Raw genomic sequence first — 15,768 nt, 5'->3', positions numbered from 1 at the left:
AATAAGCACATGAAAAATATTGTCTCACTATTAATAAGAAAAACAAAAATTAAACAAAAAATAATCAGTGAAGATTTTCAAAGTTTTCATTTTTCAATGAGGGTTAGGGTGGCATGAGAGGAACACTAAATACACATCCAATGAGACTAAATTTCAACAAACACACTGAAAAGTAGTCTGGTGAGATAATTAAGGATCTTAGAAATGTTCATTAACTATGACTTAGTAATTCTACCCTTAAGAAATAAATCAGGTTAGGAATCAAGTTTGAAGAACAGAGATGTCCATTTTATCATTATTAGGAAGAAATAAAAGGAAAGATTTTAAACATCCAACAAGTGGGATGAACATTAAGAAATTGAGGCACACATAGAATAATAAATACCTAGTCATTAAAATTTTCACAGGTTATAATGAATAAGAAATATTCATAATATAATCTCTTCTTTTTTTCTCTAAAATGTCTATCTTGGGGCTTATTTATTGGATGATAAGCAGATTATTACCAATAAAGCTCCACCTAGCAAGTCCCTCAAGGAAGGGGGTACACAGGACAGGGAGTCTTAATGAGGCAATGATCCAGACCTTAACACAATAAGGACTGTGTCTGCAGAGATTGTGGGAAGGGAGGAGAACAACAAGACCTTTAGCAAGAAGGAGCTGATTTTGATGAACATCTGGCATATAGCAAATACTCAGTAAAGGTTTGTTTTTTTAATGTAAAAAGAAACTTTGCTTTGGAGTAGCTCTTTCATTTTCCATATCTGGAGGAATGTGTATAGGGATCTCTGCCACCACCCCACCCACTATTTCTATTGTTATTCATTCAGAATCAAAGGGAAAAGGATACACAAAGATTGGGATTTCTGATGGCCTTGCTAAGACTTTATGCATATCACATCCAAGCACTCCAAATCAGCAACACCACACATAATTGCACATGTAATTACACACGGATGGGATGGCTGGCTTGTCACCATCCTGCCAGAACTGTATTCAAACAGATAGCAATTTCCTTAATTAGAAATGTCATTTAGAAAAGGTAGGCTGAATATATACATATGCATACACATAAACCACACCTACTCCATACAATGAGTGAATGGTATTTTCTGTACGTGCAGCACTACAAAAGGATTTCAAAGCATTTTTAAATTAAAGGTGAGAATCTCCTTCAAATTCAGTTTTGTGGATGTACAAATGGTTTATTTTTTGGCAAATGAAGGGAAAGTATAAAAAAATAACCTGGGTTTATAGTATTTACATTTAATGTGTTTATTGATTATTAATATTATTAATAACTTATTTTGTAATGGAGGCTAAGGAAAACATTGTAAGCCTTAGTAATATTTTACTAACATAATTACTTCCTAGGAAAAGTAACTCATCCTTCCTAGAGAACTGGGTAAGGGGTGGATCTCAAAACTCACCGTTTCTAATGAGGCAGCTCTGCAAACTTCCAGAAGTTTGTGTTTCCACCACAAAGGAGAGAGAATTTTGAAATTCTGCTTGTATTTCCAAGCAGTACCTGCCTGGCCCACCCCACTAGCAGGGGTATCGCTTGTACCTGGAATGCACCACCACACCTTGGTTTAGAATAAGCTGAAGTCTTTTTCTTTGGGAGGGCGGCCTTCTACCAAAGCCATTTATCCTCCTGCCAAAGGGTTCCCCTGTGCTGGTAATCTTGTCCCTGAAATGGCATTTCTCATCTCCTTCTGAGCCAAAAAAAAAAAAAAAGGGGGGGGGGAAAGTTCTTTCTCTTTACTTAAATATAATTTTCTTAAAATAAAATTCCCTTTCAAATCAAGTTATTTAAAATCACATCAAGTTCTAGACTTTTTTGATGCATTAGACTCATAAATGAAATGTCTTTAAATTATAAAGGACTTTTTTGAATTAAATTAATTTCTAGAGATTTTATTTTCTCTTTGATGGCCATTGAAAAACATTGGAAAGTTTTTCTCTCTCCTTTGGCCGTTTCATGTACCATAATTACAATGGTTTTACAAACCTATCTTTTAGTTAGGAGTGAAACATAGGTCAAATTTCTGAAATTGAAAATTTGAGCCAGGCATGGTATTGCATGCCTAAAATCCAAGGAACTAGGGAGGCTAAGGCATTAGGATCCCAAGTTCAAGGCCAGCCTCAGCAACTTAGTAAAACCCTGTCTCAAAATAAAAAATAAAGGACTGGGGATGGAGCTCAGTGGTAGAGCACCTTGGGTTCAATCCTCAGTAACTCCAAAAAGGAAAGAGAGAGAGAAAGAGAAAAGAAAAAAAAAAAAGATAGAAAGAAATCAAGAATTTGCTTTTTCACAACATCACATTTAAAGAAAAAATTTCTCAATAACATTACATACTTATACAGATGAAAAGCAGGAATAGTTTTGGTTCATTTCTTGAGGTGCAACCAAAGACTGCCAAGAGTTAATTTCAAAAATCATCCTTTATTGACACTGATTTCTCTACTGTGACTTAATTTTGCTCCATTTTTCACTTGACTGAGAGACAGCTTTGATTGCTTTTACAAAGACTGAATTATATTTCTTGAGTCCCTTTTTATTAGAGAATATTCTTTGGACTTTTACATATAAATAGATAATTTATCTGTATGTAAAACTTCTGTTGGTAAATATTTGCATTATGTGTGATAAAAAATTCATGACCATAATTTATAATGAGTATGTGTCCTTAATAAAAATGAATATTTCCTTCACAAATAAGTAGGATAAGGAAAATGATCAGATAATTTACATAAAGAAATATAACTATCTAATAACTAAGAGGAGAAAAAGAATTTAACCTTATGAAACAATGAAATACAATTGTCCTAGTATCAGAGATTTAGACAGTTGAAGAAATTTACATTCTCCTGAAAGACAATTCCAGAATTTGTCTAAGGTTTTCAAAAACAGTGACTCAAGAATCTTATAGGAATTTAAGAAAATAAAAAAGAATGCAATATTGTATATAGATGATATTTATCAAAGTAACATTTGGATCACTAAAAAACTGTGAACAACCTAAAGTTTGAGGTTGCAGATCAAATTTCTGAAATTGAGAGTTTGAGCCAGGTATGGTATTATATACCTAAAATAAAGACTGTTTTATAAATTGTTATACCCTTAGGGATCCTGTGTAGCCATTGAGAGACAATGCCCCCCACCTCTCTGTTTTTCTGTTTGTTTGTGGTTCTGTGGATTAAACCCAGGTGAACTCCACCAATAAGCTACATCTCCAGCCCTTTTAATTTGTTTTTTGAGGCAGGGTTTTGCTAAATTACTGAGGCAGACCTCAAATTTTCAATCCTCCTGCCTCAGCCTCCCCAGGAGCTGGGATTATAGGCATGTCCTACTGTGCCTGGTGAGACAATGCTCTTGATGCATGTTTATTCACATGGAAGCTGACCATGCTATACTTTTGAGTCAAGCATTTACTTTTGAGTAAATAATAACAAGAACCTAGAAGCTGAATTGCCTTGATTTCAGTTATGTATTAGCAGTTTACTAGCTATATAGCTGGACATGGTAGCACATGGCTATAATTCCAGCATTTTGGGAGGTAGAGGCAGAAGGATTTCAAGTTCAAGGTCAGCCACTGCAACTTAGGGAGATCTTGCCTCAAAAAATTTTTTAAAAAGAGCTAGGGGGGCTGGGGATGTGGCTCAAGTGGTAGCGCATTCGCCTGGCATGCGTGCAGCCCGGGTTCGATCCTCAGCACCACATACAAAGATGTTATGTCTGCCAAATACTAAAAAATAAATATTAAAATTCTCTCTCTCTCTCTCCCTCTTTCTCACTCTCTCTCACTCTTTCTTTAAAAAAAAAAAAAAAAAAAAAAAAGAGCTAGGGATATAGCTTAATGGTAAAGTGCCTGTGGACTCTATCCCTAGTACAAACAGGAAAAAAAAAAAAAAAAAGATTTACTTAATATATGACTTTGGATATGTTTTTAATTTCTCTGGCTCAGTTTTGCCATCTGATTTTACCATTTCAAATTTTCCTAATTTAGGGAAATATAAAATCATACCTGAAAGGCAAATAATAAAATTTCAGTAGATGTGAGCTGCTCTTACTACTACTACTACTAGAATAATACATTTCATTACACAAAGCATATATGTGTTAGAAAGCACTGGACTATAATGTTTCATAATGCTTTGTGTTCAAAACAAATGTCTCAGAGTAAGCACAAGTGGATCAGGGGAGGTGTTTAGGGAGGGAAAAGGAAGGTACTAGAGAATGATATTGATCATTTTATGTTATGTGCATGTATAAATATGGCATAATGTGCTGCAGTCTGGCTGGGCACAATGCAGGAGCCACTTGTCAAAAGAAACTAACTTTATTTTTAGAACTACACACGCCAAACAAAATAGCTCTTCAGGAAAAACCCTCAGAGCCCAACTGCCACCAACGGCTTCCCACAAGCCACTCCACCTCCCCCACTCCTCCTGCTCTTGAGGCCGATTGGCTGGGTCGCATGGGCGGAGCCAAAAAAAGTCCCCCAATGAGCAGCTCCATGGTCTGAAAGGGCAGTGAAACAGCTCAATGAGCATCTCCAATGAGCATCACCTCAGAGGAGCCAATCAGCTAGATGTTGCTGGGGCCGCTGTGAGCCAATCATCAGCTGGCAGTCTGAAAGTTTGCTGGGGCCCCTTCGGCTTGGCTCTCAACATCTCCCCCTCTCTGTTTAAACAACAAGCATGTGGCTTAGGGACCGTGCCTGCCTTAGGTTGTCCAATAGTACATATGGTTCTTACCTGTTATCGGATGAGCTGACCTCAAGGCGTCAGCCTCCTGTCTTAGGTTAGTACCATTGCAATTGGAATTTACCCGTCACTGACTACCGGTCCAGTATACAGCCACACCTGTGGAGAGGTCTTTGTACCAGCGGGGGGGTGAGGTTCTTTGGCTCACCTCTGTTGGCCCCCAAATTTTAGCTGAACGATCATGACAAGCAGAAGGGAGGAAGATACACCAAGCTAATTGACGGCTCCTTTTGGAAAAATTGTACCACCGATGACACCATCAGCATAAATACCCCAACACAAGACACTGCACCAACAGATAGTTCACAATGCATACAAGTGATACATAGTCCAGGTAAGTTCTGCAAGCAGTTCAGTGATGGCTATTGCAGAAGCTGAAGATTGGTTTTATCTTTGTCTTCACCGGCACTGGGATGAAGATAGGAATTCTGGCAACAATGGCTAAAGAAAAAATTATATAACATTCCAGAAGGCACTAAAAGAAAACAATTTTCTTTCTTTCTTTCTTTCTTTCTTTCTTTTTTTAGAAAACAATTTTCTTAACAATGTACCTTATCTTCAATATAATTATTAAATATAATGAAAAGGAAAGGTGAAAGTAAACAAACAGATCTGTTAACCTCCTTTTTTGTTCATATATTAAAACAATCCTCAATAGCTGTTCACCCAATTTAAATTAAACCATTTAAATCACGTGAAAAAAAAATTTGGATCCATTTTTTCATGCGTGCTCATCATATATGATATATGGACATACGTACATTCAAACATATAACACAAAACACAAGTGTGCACACATAATATAATACATACAACACATAACATAATAGTAAAGGCCTTATAACTTTTTACAGGTGAAATCTCCATTGCAATGTTTAAAAACTCTATAGTCAAAAAAATAGAACTGATCAGCAAAACATTAACCTAGGTCTGTATGAGCTCAAAAAACAAAATAGAACTTCATGATATGGGAAAGGGCAATAATAAAACAGATATTGAAAAAAGCATCCTGGTTCTGTCGCAGATGTAAGAATAGCCAAACTGGAGTTTTGGATATCAGTTGTTATGGAATTGAGCCAAATCATCTTCTTTTTGGACTGTAGAAATCGCTTTAGTTAATCTTTCTGGAATCCAAATCGGCTGCTGTTCTCCCTGTGGAAACACACAAACAGACCCCCGACTCCAGACAATTACTGGGTCAGGACCTTTCCATTGTCCTGTTAGAATATCCTTCCAAAGTACCTTGGGCTTATGTACATTTTTTGGACACATTTGCCTTTCTGCAGCACTAAGCCCTGATGAATCCAAATTTTAAAAGTTTATAGTAAAAAAGGGTTATTTTAAGTTAATCTTTGGGGAATATATATACCCCTTCCCAATTCCTTCTTTTTGCTTTAATAAGTAAATTTTAATAGTTTTTTAAAATTTTTTTAAATGTTTTTTTTTTTTTTTTTAAAGAGAGAGAGAGGTAGAGAGAGAGAATTTTAAAATTTATTTTTTAGTTATCGGCGGGCACAACATCTTTGTTTGTATGTGGTGCAGAGGATCGAACCTGGGCTGCACGCATGCCAGGTGAGCGCGCTACCGCTTGAGCCACATCCCCAGCCCCATTTTAATAGTTTGATAAGCTCTTTCAACTATGCCTTGTCCCTGTGGATTTTATGGGATTCCTGTTATATGAGTAATGCCAAATGTTGAGCAAAATTGTTTAAAAGAGGTAGAAGTATAACCAGGGGCATTATCTGTTTTTAACTGTTTTGGAACGCCCACAGTGGCCAAATTTTGTAAGCAATGAGCTATAATATCTTTAGTTTTTTCTCTGGCATGAAGGGAGCCCATCAAAAATCCAGAAGAAGTATCAACTGTAACATGCAAATATTTTAATTTTCCAAATTCTTGCAAGTGTGTGACATCCATCTGCCAAATATGGTTAGGTATCAATCCTCTAGGATTGACTCCAAGATTAACTTGTGGTAAAAAGGTCACACAATTTTGACATTGTTTTATTATTTGTCTAGCTTGTTCCACAGTTATTTTTAAATGCTTTTGTAAAGTATTAGCATTGACATGAAACTTTTTATGAAAATTTGTAGCTTCTTCTAGTATAGAGAAAATATGTATGTCATGTGTAGTTTTATCTGCTAAATCATTGCTCAAACTGAGGGCTCCAGGCAATCCTGTATGTGCCCTGATATGTCCTATAAAGAATGGATCTTTTCTGTCCCAGATTAGACTTTGTATAGTGGAAAGCAAAGAGAAAACAGTAGAGGAAGGGGAAATCCTACCAGCATCTTCAAGGGATACTATAGCATTAACTATATACTGACTATCGGAAAATAAATTAAATACAGAATCTTTAAACATCACAAAAGCTTGTAATACTGCATTAAGCTCTACCTTTTGAGCTGATTGTTTGGGCACTAAAAATGTAAAAGTTTGATCAGGTGTAACTATTGCTGCTGTACCATTTTTTGACCCATCAGTGAATATATTTGGAGCATTCATAATAGGTGTTTTTCTTGTCATTTTTGGAAAAATTACAGGATGCAATGACCAAAAAGACAATAAAGGATTAGATGGTAAGTGGTTATCAAATGAAACATTAGATTTGCACATGATTATTGCCCAAGTATTTAACTCATTAGCTAACTCATCAATTTGATTCATAGTATATGGAGTAATAATTTTATTGGGAGAAATTCCAAACACTCCCTTTGCTGCTTTTATTCCTTTGAGTATTAATTGTCCTACAGCCTCAGGATACCTAGTAAGAATAGTATTAGGAGAATAAGATAAATGTATCCATAATAATGGACCTTCTTGCCAAAATACTCCTGTAGGAATATTTTTTGTTGGTAGTACAATAAATAATAAAGACAAACTTATATCAATTCTATCCAAATGCATATTTTCCATATATGTTTCAATGATTTTTAATGCCTTTCTTGCTTCAGGCGTTAACATTCGGGGTGAATTTGGATCTGACGGAACTTTTAGGATATCAAATAAAGGTCCCAACTCTCCTGTTGGTATACCTAGATAAGGCCTTATCCAATTTATGTCTCCTAATAACTTTTGAAAGTCATTAAGTGATTTGAGTTGATCTACTCGTATTTGAATTTTTGGTGGACGGACCATGGTTGAGGATAATAGAACTCCTAAATAATTAATTGGAAAATTTAATTGTACTTTATCTATTGCTATCTCTAGATTATAATTTTTTAATAAGTATGTAAGTGTGGCATAACATTCTAGCAATGTGTTTTTAGCTTTGTGTGCTAATAAAACATCATCCATATAGTGAAATATTTGTAGTTCAGGATTTTGATTTCTAATGGCTGGATTACTTTGTTAACATAAATTTGACACATAGTTGGGCTGTTAGCCATCCCTTGAGGGAGTACTTTCCATTCATATCTCTAATCAGGACCTTCATGATTCAGTGCAGGGATAGTAAATGCAAAACGTGGACTATCCTTAGGATGAATTGGAATTGAAAACAAAAATCTTTAATATCTATAACTAAAACATACCAAGTTTTTGTCAAAGCAGACAATTGAGGAATCCCCGATTGAGCAGGTCCCATAATAACCATCTCATTATTAATGGCTCCTAAATCTTGCAATAATCTCCATGTACCAGATTTCTTTTTGATGACAAAAATGGGAGTATTATGGGGAGATACAGAAGGTTGTATATGTCCTTCCGCTAATTGTTGTTTGACCAGGTCGTGGGCTGCTTGTATCTTTTCTTTAGTCAGGGGCCACTGAGGAACCCATACTGATCTTTCTGATTTCCAAGTAATTTTTATTGTCTCAGTGGCCCTTTCTGAAAATCCAACCCATGTCTGTCTGTTCCTTGATCTATTTGTATTGGTGCTGCTATATCTTGTTCTTGTTTTTCTAATCTTTTTCCTTTCCTAAAACCTTGTCTAGACATAATAGTGGGTGCATTTTGGTTGGTGTTATTTGTTAATGTCAAACCTAATTGATCTAGGACATCTCGTCCCCATAAATTTACGGGAAGATGATCCAATACATATGGCTGTATAGTTCCTTCACATCCTTCAGGATCCTTCCAATCTAATACCATTGCACTTCTATGAGGATTAGTCGCCACTCCTAGGCCTCAAAGCGTTTGAGTGGCTTGTTGTAATGGCCAATGTTTTGGCCATTCTTGACGAGAGATGATGCTAAGGTCTGCACCTGTATCCAGTAGCCCATTAAATACATATCCTTGAATATTTAGTTTTAGCATGGGTTGAGAATCTAAATTTAAAGAAAGCATAGCCCAATTCTTACACCTGTGGAGCCTAATCCCTTGGAACCTCTTTCTACAGAACGACTGGAAAATTTATCATGTAGGCTTGGTATTATTAGTAACTGTGCTATTCTATCTCCTGGTGAAATTACTGATATACCCTTTGGAGAACTGGCTATAATTTTTATTTCACCTTCATAATCGGGATCAATTACCCCAGGACTTATCATAAGTCCTTTTAGAGTAGAAGAGCTGCGTCCCAATAATAAGCCTACTATTCCTTTGGGAAGAGGTCCTTTAACCCCTGTGGGAATGATTTGAACTCCCATCTCTGGAGTTAGTACTGATCTGGCGGAGGCACAGATGTCCAACCCTGTGCTCCCTCTGGTTTGTCTGATGAGGGATCTGATGGACAATGTGTCCTGGGCACTACCCTGATGGGGTTGCTGGGTTCCTCTAATGCTCCGTATATTTGTGGTTTTGGGCCCTGGAGCATTGGGCCCCCCTGTCCATTTTTTGGCAATGGAGCCCGATGCCTTTCTCCACGATATCGTGGATAAACACTTGGTCCTTGTTCGTTTTTTGATAATGGAGTACCCTCTATGGTGGTTTGAGAATGGCATTCATTAGCCCTCTATGGCATCGTGGGCAAATACCCGGTATTCTACTCCTTTGATACCTAGTTTTGTTAAACCCTCCTCCTATGGGGCAATTCCTTTTAAAATGTCCTGTTTTTTCACAATTGTAGCATGTTCTTGGCCTGGCATCTAAAGCCTGTTTTACTGCAGCTGCCAAGATTTGCCCTTGTTCTAAAGCCTGTTTTACTGCACCTGCCACGACTTGCTCCTGTTCATTAATGTCTCTACATAATTTAATATATGTGTTTAAATCTTCATGTTTCCATGGTCTAATGATATCTCTGCACCAACGATTCGCTTGGTCATAAGCCAGTTGTTTTATTAATGGCATTGCTTGTTCTGTATTCCCCAAAACTCTGGTAGCTGTTTGAATAAACCTATCTACAAATTCAACGTAAGATTCATTAGCTCCTTGTATTATCTTAGATAATTGACCTTGTAAACCTCCATGTCCTTGTAAAGTCTTCCATGCCCTAATCGCCTCTGCAGCAATTTGTGCGTATATGCCAGGATCATATGCAATTTGTTGCTGCTGATCCTCATAAGGTCCCTTTCCGAACAACATATCTAGATTTCTCTGAGGATAACCAGCTGCTGCATTTGCCTAGCCGTCTCCTTGCAAAATTCCTCATTGGCAACCTTCCATAACAGGTATTGACCTCCATTTAGCACATTTTACACATATTAGCCCAATCTGCTGGCGTCATGTTCAAGTTGTTAATGACCAAGCTTACAGTGAAGGGTGCTTGAGGACCATAGGTTGTTACAGCCTCTTTTAGCTGCTTCACTGTTTTGAAATTTAAAGCATGGTAAATTCACTGCCCTCCTACCTCAAATATAGGGCATGTTAATACTTGAGATCCTGTCTCAGGATCCCAACTATCAACTGTGGGGGTTGGGAGCCTCCCAGCATATGGAGGTGGTGCTGTTGATTGGACACTTATGCCCTCTGGAGATAGAAAGGTGTTAGCAGCAGTCTCCTGTAGAGGTGGTGCTGTTGGTTGGACACTTACACTCTCTGGTGATAGAAAGGTGTTAGTAGCAGTCTCCTGTTGTAACTTTTCCCCTGATGGCTTTTTCTGCTCTAAACTTCCTTCCTCTGTCTGACTAGCTCGAAAGACCTTCTCCTTTACTTGAATCTTTTCCTCTTTCTGACTAACTTGAGAGACTTCTCTTTTACTTGAATCAATATGTCTTCTCCTTCCTCTACCTTTGTCTGAATTGAAGGCTTTGGACTAAGCAAACTAGATACGAAAGTCCACAATGGCAATGTGCCAACTGGCAGAGTTACTGGGCTGTTCTTTTCTATTCTTTTTAAATCTTCACCATGATGGTTCCATTGTGATATATTTAACAACTCCTCCTTAAAAAGCCATGGGCTACATTTTTGTATTGTATCAACATATGCCCTGACTGCTCTTGATTTTACTGGGATGCCTCTTTCCTCTAACAATTTACTTAACACTCTTTCAGTTTGTTTTTTACTAATTTCTGATCCCATATTTCTACTATAATACAACCCAACAAGATGACGCCAAACAAAACCGAGACAGAATGAAACAAAAAGGGAACAACAAAAATTCATTATAGCCTTTCTATCCTCCTGACATGTGCATCCGTCCTTTCTCCCTATCTGTTCCTCAGGCGTAAATAGTTTTTCCTCAGATGTGAGCAGTTTTTCTTCCGTCTCACTCATCTCCAGGGACAGGCAATTTAAAACAAAAATGAAGCAAAACAAAAGAGGAATCTTAAAATGGCTACCCATCCTCTCACCCTGCCCTCAGGGGCGAGCAGTTTACCTACCCTCAGTCGCTCCCCATAAGGGCCACCAAATGCCGCAGTCTGGGTGGGCACAATTCAGGAGCCACTTGTCAAAAGAAACTAACTTTATTTTTAGAACCACACACGCCAAACAAAACAGCTCTTCAGGAAAAACCCTCAGAGCCCAACTGCCACCACCAGCTTCCCACAAGCCACTCCACCTCCCCCACTCCTCCTGCTCTTGAGGCCGATTGGCTGGGTCGCATGGGTGGAGCCAAAAAAAGTCCCCCAATGAGCAGCTCCATGGTCTGAAAGGGCGGGGAAACAGCTCAATGAGCATCTCCAATGAGCATCACCGCAGAGGAGCCAATCAGCTAGATGTTGCTGGGGCCGCTGTGAGCCAATCATCAGCTGGCAGTCTGAAAGTTTGCTGGGGCCCCTTCAGCTGTGGCTCTCAACAATAATGAATCCCACTAGGATGTATAGACATAATGTACCAACAAAATTTTTTAAATTTTAAATCAGTATCCTTTCTTTTAAAAAACAATTTTAAACATTTAAATCTTAAGCATTTAAAACAATGCTGTGTTGCTCACAAAATAAAGAAATAAAATTAAAAACGTACCTTTATTACTAATTAACCTTAAAGAAAGGAAACAAACAGTTTAGCTACTGTCTGTTTTAAGAAAGCAGCAGTGAAATATTTCCTAAGATGATTACAATTAGAGTAGCCAGTATGGTAAACAATGAGGGAGAATAAAAGACTGGCACATTTAAAATCAAGGCTAATTATCTTAAATACAAAGTTAATTATTATCCATAATTCCATTTTATTGACTTATTAAAATAAAACCAAAACCAAAAATCCAGCATTATTTAATTACTATTCCTTTCACTTGTTACCTCCAAATTGCTTTTAGTAAGAGTTGGGCTGCTGCCAAACAAAGCCACGTATAAAGACTAGGTTTTCGTTACCCATCACAGGGAAATTTTCCAGTACCTAAGAGATTTCTAGTGTCTTCACTGATGCAAACTAAAGATAAATGGTTGCTTCTTTTAATGTTAGACTACAATCTATCTTAAGTTCCCAAAAGATCATAAGAAAATGAAGTAAATTACAATGGTAATCAAAGGCACCCAAACTGAAGGACAAGTAAGAACTATGGTGGCCATGGGGTGAGAAAGGCTAGTAGTCTTCGTAGTTTGAACACAGCAAAATTTTGACATTTTCTTTTCCCCCACTTGTTAACCTAATTTATTAATGCAACAAAAAAATGCAGAAAACTTACTTAGAGATGGTCGCTGAAATCTATTGGAAGTGGTATAAACAAATGTTCTTAGATTAGTACAGGTTTCTCAACATGAAATAGCAGTCGCTGTTATATAGGAGAATATACTTAAAACTGTATAATCAGCCCCAGATACACAGCACACATTAAATATTTAATGGAGTAATCTGTAAAGCGAAAAGAGGAACATAGAATTTTAGGACTTAAAAAGATTTTAGAAACAGTAAAACTTGGCCTTTCATTTTGCTGAGAAGACTAACGTTTAGTGATTTTAAGAAAACTGCCCAAGGTGAGATTATAAATCAAGCCCTGCTTTTAATTTTCATTAACTCAGTTATCTCCTTAATGCTTATTCATTAAGCTAAAATCTGTTTAATTTTTCCTATTACCTTTGAGATTGGTAAGAGTTATCTTGATACACAACTTCTAAGGAGCTTTGTTCAATGGGGAAAAGACATTAATTAAACAAGGATTAACATCTATTTATATAGAGAAATTTTGGGCAAAAGGTTAGGAGACGTCACCTCCTACTGTGTAACTGTGTATTGGTAAGAGAGGGAGTTAATCATCTGGACTTTATCAAGGGAGCCTCTCATTTGTATAAAGTATGCTTCGCACTATGATAAAAAAGAGAGCCAGAGGGTATGATAACCATTTGGGCATATACCCAGCAACAACCCAGGAAATTGATAAGCCTCAAAGAGCCTGGGGCTGGGGATGTGGCTCAAGCAGTAGCGTGCTTGCCTGTCGTACGTGCGGCCCAGGTTCGATCCTCAGCACCACATAACAAAGATGCTGTGTCCCCCGAAAACTAAAAAATAAATATTAAAAAAATTCTCTCCCTCTCTCTCTCTTAAAAAAAAAAAAAAAAAAAAAAGAGCCTTTGGATCCTTGAAGGAGTGAAGGACAATCAAACTCTTCCATGGTATGAAAAGAAGTAGAAAAGCCCTTTTTGATTCAGGAGTTTTTTTAAAAAAAAGAGTAGTAGTATCCAGCAGTCACTGTAAGGGAGAACATATAGTAGGAGCAAGGGAAAAAAGAGGTCTCTACCCTGACTGATTTAAGCACAGTTCTCAAGACCAGAAGGTCCTAGGGCTGGGACCCAGGAAAAGTACTTCCTGGTGGAGCAAGGGCAAGTCCCCAGAAGCATAGTAGAACTACAGTGTCCAGGCTCTTACTGCAACCAGGACAGGTGACATTCACTGCCAGCACTTCTGCCACATAAGTCTCACTCACCCCAGAAATGACCCAGGATATAAGCTTCAAGAAACCTCTGGACCCCTGAAGGCTAGGTGAACAGTCAAGTTCCTAGACTTCAGCGAAGAACTACACCCTAAAGTAGGGTAAATAGGGATTGAACTATGATATTTCATTTGGTCAGGGATATCAACTTCTAAGAGCCTCATCCCTCTTGGGCCAGAATGTAAAATTAGGTTTCAGGCAATTGTAAGATGATTCCCAGATCCTGGAAGTGTTAAGGAAAGTAAAGACACACCACACTATATTTACCTCACTTAAGTACAGTAGTTAGGGTACAGAGAAAAAGACCGGACTTACAAAGGAACATCCGGGAGCTTGATTATCATCCTTGATTATCATCCTTGATATGCTAGTGAGTAACAGAAAACCAAGCTATGCTTTAGAGAGGATGTTAAGCTGGCCAAATGAAATTAACCAAGAGGTTTGTCTCACCAATGTCTCTGTTAGATCCCTCACAGCTCTCTTTAATAGACAGGTTTACACTGAACCAGCACTAGTGTCCTATCAATCAGTGTCTGCCCCTGCAGAGCTGGTATTCATCATTCTCTTTATATAAAAACTTGGAAGTCTTACTTTTATAGTGGACTAGCTGCCTCTGGGAATGGGCCCACCTCTACTTCTTCTTCTTTTTTTTAAAAAAATATTTATTTTTTAGTTGTAGTTGGACACATACCTTTATTTCACTTATTTTTATGTGGTGCTGAGGATCAAACCCAGGGTCTCGCATGTGCAAGGTGAGCACTCTACTGTTAAGCCACAACCCTAGCCCCTCTACTTATTCTTTGAGTGGGAATTGGGAGTCACCAGTCCCACCTGCTTCCAAGTCTCACCCTGCTAACTTTAAGCACACACAGACGTATCTTTCCCTTCACAGTTCTAGAGCAGTTATACAGTCATGCCATTCTACTGCAGATCAGATTCAAAGTCTGATCATTTGGACACCAATTCCTGCTTCAAAGCTAATTCTTTAAATTTGATCAGGGGGCTGGTGGTAAGCACAGAGAATGGTCGGGACTTCTCACATATTATTACAAATCTGTGCTCGTGTGTGTTGGGGATGAGGACAGGAATAGATGTTCTGACTAAATCTCTACCAAATCTGACTGTCTTCCATTTATTTTCTCAGCCATAAAATAGTTTCTTGAGAAATTCAAGAAGTCTGATTGGGATTATCAATAGGAAGATTAGGGGCAAATTCCTGTAAGCTGAAAGGACCTCTAAAAATTCTTTCACCTATATTATCAAAGTTCATTTCCTCTTTGTGTAGATTTTCCAGCAATAACAATAACAACAAAATAACCAACTAGCTTGAGTATGCAATAATTCACTTCTTTTCAATTGAGTTTGAATTTGGTCATTTGATTTCATTTTAGAATTTGTTCAACTCTCTTTTAGTTACCAAGATCAAAGGAAACATTTCTACAGACTAGTGATACATGCAGTTCATAAAACTATAAACATATCAATTTAGGATAATAGCTTAGAAAAACAGAAAAACAACTAATTCATAGTAGAATAGATTTCTCCAAGCAGCAGAGATCTAGGTGCACTCCTGAACCTCTCATATTTTTCTGAAGACCTCATAAGGTAATCCATGGGCAAACACAGTAAAAAGCTATTTCCAGATGTTAGTCTTTCAATTTTCCTTACTTGCTATAACATGCACTGTTCATCATACATACATAAGTGTCTCCTGAATGGACACAAGGCTCACAAGAGAAAGACTAGCTTAAACATAGCTTGTGCTAACATTCAATTGACTCCTGAACCCATGATGGCCTCCACTGCTT

The 15,768-nt window shown here is 37.6% G+C and overlaps 1 protein-coding gene across 3 annotated transcripts in view; it reads right to left on the bottom strand.

Moving 5' to 3' along the window:
• Nucleotides 1-15,768, bottom strand: part of Ston2 (stonin 2) — a 153,169-nt gene that overhangs the window by 31,501 nt on the left and 105,900 nt on the right. The gene's annotated exons all lie outside the window — the stretch shown is intronic.

Source organism: Callospermophilus lateralis, chromosome 3 (genome assembly GCF_048772815.1).
Source record: "Callospermophilus lateralis isolate mCalLat2 chromosome 3, mCalLat2.hap1, whole genome shotgun sequence".
In the NCBI taxonomy this organism is placed as follows: Eukaryota; Metazoa; Chordata; class Mammalia; order Rodentia; family Sciuridae; genus Callospermophilus; species Callospermophilus lateralis.
Note: the sequence above shows the minus strand (reverse complement) of the source record. Positions and strands in the feature narration are given on the sequence as shown.